The 14,620-nt window shown below is 42.5% G+C and overlaps 1 protein-coding gene and 1 long non-coding RNA gene across 8 annotated transcripts in view; one reads left to right on the top strand and one right to left on the bottom strand.

The window, feature by feature from the left end:
• Positions 1 to 14,620, bottom strand: part of TMEM131L (transmembrane 131 like) — a 160,108-nt gene that overhangs the window by 129,929 nt on the left and 15,559 nt on the right. The gene's annotated exons all lie outside the window — the stretch shown is intronic.
• Positions 11,352 to 14,512, top strand: LOC123392937. Its single transcript, XR_006607669.1, has 3 exons — positions 11,352 to 11,680; positions 14,025 to 14,147; positions 14,365 to 14,512. It is a non-coding gene; the product is annotated as an uncharacterized LOC123392937 (long non-coding RNA).

Here is a 14,620-nt window from a genome sequence, read left to right as displayed (position 1 = left end):
TCACCCCAGTAATCTGTCCATATTTTTCTGTCAAAAATTCAGTGTCATGAACATCTTTCTCCAATACTTTATTTTTTTTTTAAAAGATTTTATTTATTTATCTGACAGAGAGAAATCACAAGTAGATGGAGAGGCAGGCAGAGAGAGAGAGAGGGAAGCAGGCTCCCTGCCGAGCAGAGAGCCTGATGCGGGACTCGATCCCAGGACCCTGAGATCATGACCTGAGCCGAAGGCAGAGGCTCAACCCACTGAGCCACCCAGGCGCCCACTCCAATACTTTATTATAACGTTATCTACATGGATGCCCTCGGTATAAATTGTTTCTACTTCTTTCCCAACATAAAGTAGGCTGATTATATAAATATGGGAAAATAAGTTTTTTATATATAGGGGAAAAATATTTTTATATGTTTTTTATAAATAAGGGAAAATACATTTTTCCCCATGTAAATATACATTTACATATTTGTAAACATATCCTACTGTCTCCTCAAGAAACTCTTGAAAGCATAATATCTTTAAAGTACACACACACTTTGATAGGTGCTGCCAATGTATATGTAACCCCTTTAAAGAACCCTCACAACCTTGTGAGATGGGTGCTCAGTTTTACAGATAAGAGAACAGAGGCTCAAGATCACGCAGCTGGGAAGCTAGCTACTACAGAGATGGGGTCACACCCTGAGCCCAGGGGCCTTCCCCACGCTAGTTCCAGCTTTTCAAATGCAACAATTCCTGAAAAGAGCGGTCTCTCCTGGAAGCCAGCAAAGGGTGTGGGCCAGAGCCATGCACTGATGTTCCAGCATACTCGATGCCCACCAGGTGAGGGCCATCTCAGTCCCACCCCCAATTGTGTAGGGCAGCTCTGTGCCCCATCTGTCCTAAATGCCTTACGTATTTTTATTTAACTCTTTTTTTTTTTATTTAACTCTTAAATAAAGTTAAATTATTATTATTTTTTAAAGACTTTATTTATTTATTTGACAGACAGATCACAAGTAGGCAGAGAGGCAGTCAGAGAGAGAGGAGGAAGCAGGCTCCCCACTGAGCTGAGAGCCCATGCGGGGCTTGATCCCAGGACCCCGAGATCATGACCCGAGCTGAAGGCAGAGGCTTTAACCCACTGAGCCACCCAGGCACCCCAGTTAAATTATTTTTAACTCTGCCACCAGGTACTACTAAGAATATCCACATTTTAAAGAAGGGAAACTAAGGCACAGGGCATGTTGGCAACTTGCCAAAGGCAGCCAGCTGAGAAGTAGAATGTCCAATTCAGATCAAGGTGGTCTGGCCCCAAGCACATCATTTTGCACACCATTTGAGTGACTTCCTACCTTGAGGTTGGAAAAAATACCCGACCTCAGGTAAATATTACCATATCCGCCTGTGTCTCAGCATAGTATTTCACAGCTCTGCCCACGTGAACACTTCAGGTTCCTGACCTTGGCTCATTTCTTTAGCTTCCTGTGAAGTAAGGGTAGGGGGAAGACAGGGACTCCAGTCCAGCCATCTCCTCCTTACCTCTGCCTGCTGCTCATCTCCCATCTACCACTCTTCCACTCACCTATCCTCATCCCATTTTCTCTTTGGCTCTTTTCCACCTTGCCCCCAGCCCTCACCCAACATTATAGGTATAAAGCCCCCAAAAAGACAAGTAAAAAGAACTAAACTATAAACTTTGCTCATAAACATACATTAGTTCATGTGCCACCAAAATCACGTGTTCTTTCTCTTCAAACTATACATTCCTTGAGACTAGAGCCTGTGTTTTTAAGCTACTAGTTAACCAATATGCTTCTGGGGGCTTTCTAGTAACCATGCAATTCCAGTTTCCTATTATGAGCATATTGCCTTTTAATCAGTAATTACAGCATAACATTCATTTTCCCCAGTCTAATTTGGCAAGCTTGAGATATTTTATGCATAACCTTGAGACTCAGACAATGATTTAAACAAAATTTTGTGCATATTATTATTTAATATAAATTCAAAATGGTCATTGAAGATCTCTCCAATTGAAGCATCATTAATTTGGAAAATGTAATGATTTGGACAGGGGTGAGTAAAAAATTCAAATTTTCAACAAGGTCCCTCTCTTTTTAATCCAGGGTGAACTCAAAAGAAAAATATTTTAGTCCTAGGCTTTTAACTATTAATAATTAACTACAATCAAACCAGCATGTTAATTACAGGTCACCATCATCATGGATGTTTTGATCAGCCCCCTTGAGCTAACTTAAATACTTATATGAAAAAAATCTTTTTTAGGGGCACCAGGGTGGCTCAGTAGGTTAAGTGTCCAACTCTTGATTTCAGCTCAGGTGGTGATCTCAGGGTTGTGAGATCCAGCCCCATGTCAGGGCTCCATGCTCATCTGGGAGTTTGGAGTCTGGTTGAGGATTCTCTCTCTCCCTCCCTGCCCCCACATCCTGCCTGGCTGGCACCTGCCTTTTCCCCAGTTTACAAGAATTAACATTTCAGTATATGTAATTAGATGATACTATTCTATCTTGCTTTTCTTACTACTCATCTCAGAATAGAGGGAAACTAAAGGAAGAAATGAGAGTAAGTGAGAATTTTCTAATCACTTCAACTAACATCACACCCATGAGTGTGAGAAATTCAGTCTGGTGGCTTGATCCCTGGACTCCAGTCTCAGCCCCAGCACCTCTCATTTGTGGTGAGAACTGAAACCTTGAGAGGCATGAGTCTCAAAAGTCAGAGTAAAATTGAAATAAGGCTATTTTCTCTTGAGAGGTTCCTACGAATGAGCTAGTACTTACTAAAAAAAAAAAAAAAAAAAAAAAAAAAAAAAAAAAACAGAAATGTTAAATGTTAATAAATGTTTCTACACCCAGAATCTTGGTTTCATTACCCCCCTCTTCCAGATGAGATACAATCTACAAGCTTAGAGCAAATGAGAACACATGGCCATGTGCTCCAAAAGAAACACATGCTTAGTATAATAAAACTGGAGCAGGCAGAATTAAGTTCAGGACTGGCCCATATGGTGCTTTTGTACAAATGTGGGTAAGACACCTTCTCTGGGAGGATGTCACCCCAAGGGCAGCAGGCCAGTCTGACAACCCATGTTCAGTGGCATAAAGCAAAATGCTCAAGTCAGCCTGTCCCTCCTAGCATCCCTCCCTGAAGGACAGAACAGACTTAACTTTCCAGGGCTTCAACGTCTATGAAAATTTTAGGATTCCGATTTCCATAAAAATTAAAAGCTAGCTATTTCTCATTTATTTGCCATAATAAGTATGCTAAAGTCTCTTAATCAGGTTTCTACTTTATGGCAGAAATACCATCTATTGAGTTCTGCCAAATATATCTAAAACTAGCCATTACAAGAAAAAATACTCCAAAAGTTATACTGGTATAGAAAATTAATATTATAATAGCTTAAACAATTTTTTGGTATTAAAAGTCTTTACTCAGAAGACCAAAAGAAATCTTTAAAAAAAAAAAAAGGTACTGAACTGATTGGGTTAGAGGGGAAAAAAAACGTGAGATTTGGGGGCACCTGACTGGCCCACTTGGTAAAGCACATGACTCTTGATTTGGAGTTGTGAGTTTGAGCCCCATAGTGAGTGTAGATATCACTTAAAGAAACTTTTTTTGTTTTTTTTTAAGATTTTATTTATTTATTTGACAGAGATCACAAGTAGTCAGAGAGGCAGGCAGAGAGAGAGGAGGAAACAGGTTCCCTGATGAGCAGAGAGCCCGATGCGGGGCTTGATCCCAGGACCCGAGATCATGACCTGAGCCGAAGGCAGAGGCTTTAACCCACTGAACCACCCACGTGCCCCTACTTAAAGAAACTTTTAAAAAAGCATTACTTTTATTTGAAAGATTTTTATTATTTATTTATTTATTTATTCATGAGATAAAGTGAGGCATAGGGAGAAATGGCCTCCCCACAGATCAAGGAGCCCAATGCAGGGCTCCATCCCAAGACCCTGGGATCATGATCTGTTAACTCATGGGATCATGACCTGACCTCACTCAACGGACTGAGCCACACAAGCACCCCCGAAAAACATTATATTAAGAAAACAAATACACAAACCATACAGATTGGAATAAAATGACTAATGGAAAAAAATATTTATAAAGTTGTCCCTAAACAGATTTAGAGGAGTAAAAGTGATTTTTACCAATCACCTGAATGATTACAGAGGACAGAAAAATGACATGGACCACTGAGAAAATAACACAAAACACTGGTGACTTAATTTCATAAGATTAACACAATAATCACCATCTATCTGATCAAAATCCCTAACGAAGGGTGTAAACAAAAAGCGCCTGCAATCCAGACTCTCCTTTTCTTAACCAGTTTCCTGATGCACTTACTTCCCTACCTACTCCCCCTTCTCTTTTATTAGTCACTATCACAGGTGCTCAGGTCTCCTGGAGCATCTCTCTCCTTCTCCACTTTTCCCTTTTATCCCCAATTCAAACGCAGGAATAAAAAGACATTGTAAAGAATGCACGTTCAAGTGACAGACCTTGAACTCAGCAAGAAACTGATGTGTGTTACTTGGTATCTGTGTGCCCATAACCTCTAGTCTACGTGCCACGGATACACTACGGAACTCATGAGGATCATACCCACGTAACATCTCTGAACTGGGGTTTGGTTTTGCTATGCTTGTTTTGTTTGCTTTTAGCCTCATTTCTTTTTTTAAACTAGAATTTTGGTTTCCAACAAAGAGAAGTGTAACTTTAAGGGACCCTTACTGAATCCACGGTAACTTTAAGAAATGTGGGCAATTGGGGATAACCTTCCTCCCTTAATTATGGTCTAAATGTGGTGAGTAAATTAAACCCTTTCCCAACTACCTTAGCATACTTTCAAATTAAAATGAAGCCGGCACTGAAAACCCAGGTTAAATGGATTAAAAGATTAAGGCATGGGGAGCCAGAGCTTTCTCCCTTTCTCCCAGTGCTACCACAAACCACCCCAGCCCTCTAATGATGGGAGGAGTCACTGTGAAGGCGCCCAATTACCCATGAATTACACCAACCCTAACCAATTTCAAGATCACAGATCAGACTTTCCCAAAACACAAATCTGCTAATTAAGTTACATGAAAGCCAAACTCACAGGCAATTTGGATGTGCCATTCATCCACCTGAAAGTGAATGACAGAAGTGTCTAAGTTCACGATGACACAGCTACTCCTCAGGGTTACACTGAGACACCCAGCCGCCTGCCATTAAAATACATGGAAGCAGAAAGAGACTCATCTTCAGGCACGGGCTTCCAGGAAACAGCAAAAGGATTCCCCCACCAAACCCTTAAAAGGCTCCGGGGAATCTTCTTAGGCTTGTGAAGCAACCCGCAGGCACTCCTCTGTGCTGAGCTGAAACCGATGAGGAAACAGGTCGCAGGCAAGGCCACACACAGACGCAGCACAGCGTGCACAGCCTGCCAGGGGTCTCAGAAACCACACGTTTCTGGATTCTCATCAAAGGAGTACAGCTTGATTTCAAGGCTTTGCCCGTGAAGCGTCGGTACATACTGAAATGCTCATCAATCTTCCCACTTACTCCCCACAAGGCAAAAAAAAAAAAAAAAAAAATCCATTAGAGAAGATACTTGTTCCTGACACTCATGACTGCGTAAATAGCATACAGAATTCCCCTGGATAGGCTCTTGCAGATGTGCAAAACAAATGACTCAGAAATATAAAGTCCACTGGACCAAAAGGCCAGGTTCAATGAGCTGGGTCAGAAAACACATGGGGCCTGCCGCTGCCCCTGGAGCTCTGGCAATCTCAAGCCCCCACGGTCCGGAAGGGCAGCTCCAGGAAACCAAAAGTCACCGCCAATCAATTAGAGCACCAGCCCAACACCAGTTATTTCTCAGGAACCCCAGACTTGAGGAACAGCAGAAAAAGGAGATGAGGAGACCCTTACACGGGCCCACAAATGAGTGTGTGTTACAAGTGGACAACCCCACCGTACTTCAGAACGTGACCTTATTTGAAAATAGGGCCTTGCAGACATAATTTGTTAAGATCAGGCCACTGCGGAGAAGAGGGAGCCCCTCCTTTAAGACAACTGCTGTCCCTCTAAACAGATGGCCACAAGAGGACATGGAGAGACACGGGAAGGATGTTGTGTGAAGACAAAGGCAGAGACCAGAATGATGTATGTAAGCAGCAAGACAAGGAACACCAAAGCCTACCAGTAAACCAGCAAAAGCAGAGGCAAGGAAAATTCCCCTACAGGTTTCAGAGGGAACGCAGCCCTGCCAACACCTTACTTTCACACTCCTGGCCTCCAGAGCTGGGAGAGAACAAGCCTCTGCTGTTTTAAGCCACCCAGTTTGTGGTACTTTGTTATGGCAGCCCCAGGAAAAGGAATACACTGCACCTGAACTTGGGTTTCCTTCTCTTGCCTTCCTCCATCTGCGCCTCAGCCGGCAAATCCTCCCATGGCAACATGAAAGGGCTGCAGGGAAACCCCAGTCTGTGGTTTGGTTGGGGAATCTCTCTTAAAGGACAAGCGACGCTATCCTAGGCCCTCGTCCAGACTTCATTCCTTCCCTTCAGCTCCCACCATGTCCCTGGGGCACCACCCTGCTCCTGTCCAAGTGTCCGTGACCAGCGGTGGGGAAGTTCCCTTCCCTGTAGGCGGTACCGGTTCTGCTTCCTCCCACTCCCGTTTCTCACAGAATTCTCAGCACAGTTCTTTCAGTTTTTACTTAAATAATATCCTTCCTCATGCCCCAACATCCCCCCTACAGGCTCACACACTCTCAGTCTCACACACACAGCCACGTGCCCAGAGGGAGCAGGGCCAGGAGGCAGATCTGAGTACACACACCAGCCTGTACTGTGAGTGGCCACTCCCATCCAATAACTGAGACTTTTTGTTACAGGGCCAAGGTTTTCTGCCAGACTCACTTCCCTTATAATGAATGAATTATCCCTGAGAAAGTTCCTTCGTTCTCTCCTGAGAGCTGACCTGCAATGGCCTCGCCCACCTGTTTACTAGGTGTGCCAGAGCATGGCAGACCTCGATGAGTGGAACCCCACCTTCTAGCCCCATACCCATGATAGAGCTCTTTTAGAAAAATTGGATCAACTGGCTGAAACTTGATACCATCTGAAAAGGATATGTATTCTAGGTTTGCTCAAATACTGGGCCAGTAACAGTAAGCCAGGCTGGAGAGGTAAGAGAAAAAAAAAAGTAACCTCTGTCTCCAAACTTCCACCCCACTGTTTTACCAACAAGACCGTTTCTGCTGTTCATTATTTAATCTTGAGCCAAAGTGGATTTTGGAATGTTCTTCCTCAGATGCCTTACACTGGACCAAGGATTCCCAAACTTGAGCACACAGTGTTATCATCTGGAGGGCTTGTTAAAACAGATCACAGGCCCCTCCCCTGGAGCTTCTGATTCAGTAGGCCCCGGGGTAGGCTCTGGGAACTGGTCTAACAGGTTCCCAAGGCGGAGCCGATTCTGTTGGTCCAGAACTCCTCTTTGAGAAACACTGCCCGAGACCTGTCACTCCTCCCTGACAACAAGCCCCAGGCTGGAGCCAGCAGGCACCTCCAGCAGCCTTCCCACCCTCCACCCCCTTTTCCCACACAGGGACAGCCTCAGCAAGGTCAGTAAGCACCACTCCCTGGCGACTGTGTAAACCCTGCGGACCAGGGTGAGTAGTTCAAGGCATAGTTCAAGGTGAGCATGGACCATTTTTTGACCTGTGAGATGGAAGGGGAGGTCAGCTGAGGGGCGCTCCTGAGAAAGAGGCACAGGATGAAGGTTCTTTGAACCTGCCTTTGGTGATTCCAGGGGAGGACTTGAGGCTATGAGGCTTGAGCCTCAGCAACCTTGAAGGGAGCCGGGCAGCACCGTGAGCTAGCCACAGAACAGGGAGTTGGAAGAACCCGGCTGCCCAGTGCTGACGCTCACCTGCTTAGTAAACCAGTCTAGACCCACCCAGCCTCCAGGCTTCTTGTTAGGTGACAAAACACTTTCTTCATTGTTTGAGCTGGTTGAGTCAGGGTTTTCTTCTACTTGAAGCCAAAAATATCTAATCACAAAGCAATGCAAATAGGATAACATGCCCATCCAGAGGGCTAAAGAGGTTTCCGCGCACATTACAGTGGTATGTGTTCCACAGAGTAATTCTAAAATTCCAGGTTTATATTTTCCAATGATTTCAAAAACGATGCCGCTGAATGTCAGGGGATAAGCAGCACTTAGAACAGGACAGAAAATGGTGGGGCACCTCAATGGCCCCAACAGGTAAGCCTCCAGCTCTCGATTTCGCCGGAGGTCATGATCTCAGCGTCATGGGATCCCAAGCCCAGCTTAGGGGTCCAAGCTCAGTAGGGTGTCTGCTTGAGATTCTCCCTCTCCCCCTCCCCCTGCTTCTGTGCGTTGTGTGCATGTGCAGATGCAAATCTCTCTCTAATAATTCTTTAAAAAAGAAGAATAGAAAATGAAAGAAACTCTCTAACACACAGTAAAGTGTTATTGTACTCGAGTCTCAGTTCTGGGTCTCCCTTATAAGAGGCAGACTCATTTTTCTCAGAGGTTTGCTAGGAACCATATAATACCAGGGAATTCAGTTACTTTAAAAAAAAAAAATTCAGTTGCTTCCACATATCAATCCTAGGTTTGGTCTCCTTATACAGAGAGCAGACTAATTGGGAAAGTCATGTTCCAACCTGTATCAGTTTTTTTTTTTTTTTTAAGGTTGTATTTATTATTTATTTGGGAGAGCACACAAGGGAGGGCGAGGGTAGGGAAGGGGCAGAGGGAGAGAGAGGGACAAGCAGGTCTCCCCCCACCAAGGGGGAATGGGCAGAGGGAGCTGAAAACAGAGGCTTAACTGACTGAACCACCTAGGCACCCCTATATCACTTTAGATGAAGAAAAACAAGTATTTCTTGAGAGAGGACACCTCAGATTATGTGCTTTTCTGCCACTTTGTAGCTCTGTAATCTTAAACTGATTTGCTTTTTTCAATCTGTTTCTTTTTCTATAAAATGGGAATTCCTAGTTAACTAAGGACAATTCATGTAAAAATATTTTGTGAACTACCAAGTATAATACAAGGGCAACCACTTAAAACCAAGGTTTAAGTATTAACTGGATTAGTGAGACTTGGTTTTGAGCAAGATAGATCAGTCTTGATCCCAGAGGAATTACCTCACCAAAGCTTCATGCTACATACATCTGCCGTAACTGTTCATTGGAACGATGGATTGTTATTCAAACTGGACTTCACCTGTTACCAGTAATTTAGTAGCAGCTAAAGGAACCAACAGCCAGAAGGTAGTACAACCCAAAAAGTTAACGATGTACAAGGCGTTACATCAACATGAATTATTTACTATGTACATCTGCACAATGTTCAACATGAGAGCCACACACAACGTTTGGTTTTTACTGAAGCTGTGCTCCGGGAACTACCTTCAAATGCAGCAGTGGCTTTCTCTGAACATTTCACAGGTGGCAAATCATCTTTCCTAAGGAAAAATTTAGTTTTGGGGTGGGGGGGTGAAGTTTTTCTGAAGTTTAAAAGAATTACTGAAGTATAGTTGACATATGCTATATTAGTTTCAGGCATACAACATAGTGACTCCACCATTCTATATGTTACTCAGTGCTCACCACAATAAGTATAGTCCCCTCTGTCACCACACAACAGGATGACAATATTACTGACCATATTCCCTATGCTATACTTTTTATCTCTGTGACTTATTTTATAACTAGAAGTTTTTACCTCTGAATCCCATTCACCTCTTCTACCCATCCCCCACCCGCTCCTCTCTAGCAACCACCCGTTTTTGTTCTCTGTAATGAAGAGTATGGTTTTCTCCTTATTCATTTGTTTTGTGTTTTAGAGTCCACATATTAGAGAACTCATATGGTATTCATCTTTCTCTATCTGAATTATTTCACTTAGGATAATACCTTTTAGGTCCTGCCATGTTGTCACATATGGGAAGATTTCATTCTTTTTTATGGCTGAATAATCTTCCATTTTATGGATATGGATATAAAACCTCCTTTTTATTCATTCATCTCTCAGTGGAACACTTCCATATCCCGGCTATTGAAATAACACTGCAACAAACATAGAGGTGGATATATCTTTTCAAACGAGTGTTTTCATTTTCTTGGGTAAATATCCAGTACCGGAATTACTGGATCATATGGTATTTCTAATTTTAATTTTTTTGAGGAGCCTTCATATTCTTTTCCACAGTAACTGTACCAGCTTGCATTCCCATATTCCCATGAACAGTACACAACGGTTCCTTTTTGTCCACATCCCCACCAACATTGGTTGTTGCTTGTGTTTTTGATTTTAGCCATTCTGACAAGTGTGAGGTGGATCTTATTGTGGTTTTGATTTTTATTTCCCTGGTAAGTTGTATAGAGCATCTTTCATGTATCTGTTGACCATCTGGATGTCTTCTCTGGAGAAATGTCTGTTTGTGTCTTCTGCCCGTTTCTGAGTGAATTATTCATTTTGGGGGGTGTTGAGTTGTGTAAGTTCAGTATATATTTTGGATACTAATCCTTGATCAGATACGTCATTTGCAAATATCTCCTCCCATTCCACAGGTTGCTTTTTGTTTTGGTCATGGTTTCCTTTGCTGTGCAGAAGCTTTTTAGTTTGGTGTTGTCCCCACAGTTTATTAATAGGTAATGTTTAGGTTTAGCCCAAGAGCCATATGCCATCCAGAGCTATGTCTTCTGATTGAAATATCTGAACAAACTGGGTAAAAACAACAGGAATTGGCCGTGAGGGAAGAAACATATATGGCACTAAAACCTTGTTTCTCCAACTGGGATATGTATGTGTGTAGCACAGAAAATTATCCCATGAGGTAAATACAGCAATCTTCCCGAAACATACATTTTACTAAAAGATTTTTGAAGGGGAAAAAAAAAAAGCGATCAGAGAGTAATTTTAAAATGACTTAAAATTCTCAATAAATTAAAAAAATATATATTTTTTTAATTTCAAAGAATTTTCACATTCATAGCAGACTTTTTAAAACTACATCCCCACTACTTGGGAGAAAACATTGGGAAAGGCCACAATAAACAAGACTTTCCCCGTATCATTCATAAATGAGTTTGCAAAGCAATTCAAAAACAATGGTTCCAGAAGCATCTTTACTGAGCACACCATCTGTGAAATACTGTCTAAATTATTATAGTTAATTATTTGTGAAGTGGCAACATTCTTTTGTTACACCTACTAGAGTGGGGGTGGGAATCACTATTACTCCAGAGTCTTATTTCATATGTGGAAGACTGCAACAACAAAACAATCTGATGACAATTCATTTAAAACTAGAGTAACGAGCTCCCGGGAGACCCTCTTATTTTAATACTTATGTTCCTAGACAGAGAATACTGCCTTGGGAAATTCTATTTCTCCTTTGAACCTTGAAATCCCAAGCTCTGTCACCCTCTTAAGCAATATGAAGTTTGGTGTCCCAGCACATCCAGAATGCCTCCACAGCATTGATGGATACTGCTGTCAGTATATTGGGATCCATCTGAAAAGTACTTTTATTTCTCATCAGCGCATCGTGATGAGTAAAGAGCAACCAAAGCACAATTCTCCCAACATCAAAGAAACCTAAGACAACCACAGTGTCAGCTCATCTCTAACTATACAGCTGTAAGTTTTCTTGAAAATGGAGGTTGGGTTTAAAATGGCAAAACATCCAAGTCTCTCTTTCACTCACAGTGGTACCTTTGCTCTGATCTGAAAGAAGCTCCTTAGAAATCTTTTATGTACTTTTTAATACCCATGTTGTCATTTCCGTGGACAAGTCTTCCTGGGCTGTTGAATCTGCCTAGCTCTTACTTCAGGATGCACACCCACTGAACAGACTTCAGAAGACACCTGACTGTGAAGTATTTGTGACAAGGAGCTGAGACAGTTGTGAAGCAAGCTAAGAGTCAGACTTTGAGTGTTGGATTAAGACACTCCGCCTAAAGGCAATTCCTAGTCTAAGGTAATGAACATCAAGTTTCTGGCACAAGTTACACCATGTTTAGGGACGTTTCTGGCACAAGTTATGCCACATTTAGGGACCATACCCAAGCTCTTGAGATTTCGATTCTACTTTATGGTTTCAGGATCATGAACATTAATGAAATGTTTTGCTTAGTTTTAATCTAGAATAACCCTTTAAAATATACCTGGAATTATTAAAATTGGTTCAAATATCTTTTTCTTTCTTTTTTTTTTTTTAAAGATTTTATTTATTTATTTGACAGAGAGAAATCACAAGTGGGCAGAGAGGCAGAGAGAGAGAGAGAGGAGGAAGCAGGCTCCCTGCTGAACAGAGAGCCCGATGCAGGACTCGATCCCAGGACCCCGAGATCATGACCTGAGCCGAAGGCAGCGGCTTAACCCACTGAGCCACCCAGGCGCCCCCAAATATCTTTTTCAATATAAAGATATAAATTAGCACAAGCTTAATCACTCCAAAGTTTGTAGAAAAATAAATCTAGAAGTAATAATTTTAATAAAATCAGAATTAGGATACTGATCCTACTATACTATTTTTTCTAATTAATTCTAATTGAGGTCTAAACAATTATATAAATAAGTCTCAAAAAGCTTTGCTGAAAATTTCAAAACCTAAAAACAAATTTAAAAAAACCTAAAAAATGTATTTTGTGACTTGAAAACAATTTTAATATATACCAAGAACCCTGTTGAAAAGTTTAAATTCTAAGAATATCTATATTAGCAGCTCTCTTATAATCAATAAAAATTTACTTTAGACTGTGAGGGTCATGCAGCCCATGACTGAATGCATTCATTCTGCATCCTTCCCAGGGCCCACATAACTCTATAGAAAGTACTACGGGGCACGCACCAATAGAGCTAATAACCCATTTTCTTTAAAAACACACCAACTGCAATGACCTAATTTAAAAACCACAACCTCTAATATTAATACCACTGCTTTGATTCTGATGGCAAATATGGTTTGTGGGCTTGGATACAAAGAACGTGTGAAATGATGTAAGTTATCAATTTAAAAGACTTAAATTTGGGGCGCCTGGGTGGCTCAGTGGGTTAAGCGGCTGCCTTCGGTTCAGGTCATGATCTCAGGGTCCTGGGATCGAGTCCCGCATTGGGCTCTCTGCTCAGCAGGGAGCCTGCTTCCCTCCCTCTCTCTCTGCCTGCCTCTCTGTCTACTTGTGATCTCTGTCTGTCAAATAAATACATAAAATCTTTAAAAAGAAAAAAAAGACTTAAATTTGTATCAGGAGCTTGCCTCCCTTCATTCAGCAGTTCTTCACCTAGATGTTAAGTACTAGGTTGGGTGCGAAGGAATTAGTGGATCGAGACTCAGGACAATGCCAAGACAGGTGATTTTAAACAAAGATAGGCCCTGTGTTACAAGTGCCGGTACTATATGGAGTTGGTCAGGTAAGGGGCTTAGCCAGAGAAGAGAAGAGAAGAGAAGAGAAGAGAAGAGAAGAGACGAGAAGAGAAGAGAAGACTGGAGAGAGAGCAGGAGTCCCTGTGAAAGAGGGGAGGGAGAAGCAGGGGCAGGAAGGCTGAAGAAGTGAGCATGGCCGAGATCACATGGCCTTCTATGCTATGTTCCAACGTCTACACTTGGTCACAAAGGGCAAGGTTGTGTGTAGAAGTAAGGACAGGAAAGGAAGTATCACTGAGATACATTACTCAGGTGGGAAGGTGGAGAACAGGTTTGGGTAGCTATAAAATAGAGGTAGCAGACCATGTGGAGATCCAGCCACCACCTGGTCATACACTAGGGTGGGGAGTGGGAAGGAGTCAAGGGGCATCCTGGTATCTGGCTTACACAAATGAATGTACAGTGCACAATGTGGGGGAGGGCTGAGAAGGAACTGAGCCTGAGAGCTCAGTTAAGTTAGCAGCACCTGAAAGCTAAAAGGAGCTCTCTGTGGGCAGCCGGACAGGTAAGACCCCCTGGCTAGAAGGTACAATCCAAGTTCAAGTTCTTTCTATTTAGGTAAAGCCCCAAGAGAACAGGTGAGATCACCTCGGAGAAAACGACAGATGGGAAGAGAAGAATGTCCACAGTGGAACCCTGGGGAGGCATGCTCAGATTAAAAAGCTAGGATCCTGTCAACAGGTAAGGAACTGGGGGGTTATACTGAAAAAACAGCTTTCAACTTCTAAAGGAGAACAAAGAAAAGTGAAAAGCAGTTCCATTCCCTGTGGGGGCTCTGAAATCCCCTTCGCTGCCAAAAGGAAGTTTCCCTAGCAATTAAGTCATTTTTGTCTGCAATTATATCTTTCAGTATGTTGCTGAAAGGTTAACAAGACTTTCTTCATGTCCTGACTCTTAGGCTCAGCCTTTAACTGATGTCAAAACGGATTCAGAAGAACACAGTTTGCTGCTGTTAACTGATCATATAAAATCACATCAAAAAAATACAACACGGGGTGCCTGGGTGGCTCAGTGGGTTAAGCCACTGCCTTCGGCTCAGGTCATAATCTCGGGGTCCTGGGATCGAGCCCCGCATCGGGCTCTCTGTTCGGCAGGGAGCCTGCTTCCCTCTCTCTCTCTGCCTGCCTCTCCATCTACTTGTGATCTCTCTCTAT

This window comes from Mustela putorius, unplaced genomic scaffold, assembly GCF_011764305.1.
Source record: "Mustela putorius furo isolate JIRA1106 unplaced genomic scaffold, ASM1176430v1.1 tig00000056_pilon_pilon_pilon, whole genome shotgun sequence".
Taxonomy (NCBI): Eukaryota; Metazoa; Chordata; class Mammalia; order Carnivora; family Mustelidae; genus Mustela; species Mustela putorius.
The sequence above is the reverse complement of the archived record's forward strand: the minus strand, read 5'-3'. Positions and strand labels throughout refer to the sequence as shown.